This window comes from Thalia democratica, chromosome 6 (genome assembly GCF_965202585.1).
Source record: "Thalia democratica chromosome 6, ktThaDemo2.hap1.1, whole genome shotgun sequence".
NCBI classification, from domain to species: Eukaryota; Metazoa; Chordata; class Thaliacea; order Salpida; family Salpidae; genus Thalia; species Thalia democratica.
This window is the reverse complement of record NC_139170.1, coordinates 27760775-27761013: the sequence shown is the minus strand read 5'-3', so window position 1 is coordinate 27761013 and position 239 is coordinate 27760775.

Below are 239 nucleotides of genomic sequence, written 5' to 3'. Positions count from 1 at the left end.
TTAAATATATACTAGTCTAAAATGAAAACATGTAAAAATATACAATACTTCTAAAAAGAAATGCTTAATCTAAATCAGGGTTTTCCAAAGTGGGCCATGACAGATACTCAGGGGGCCACGAGCAGTAAAGGGGTAAGAGGGGGCCATGAGCAGTAAAGCAGCCACAGGGAGGCCATGAGGTCATAACTTGAAACTTACACTAGATATTCTCGAGTTGCAGATGAAGAGCAAAAAAAAAG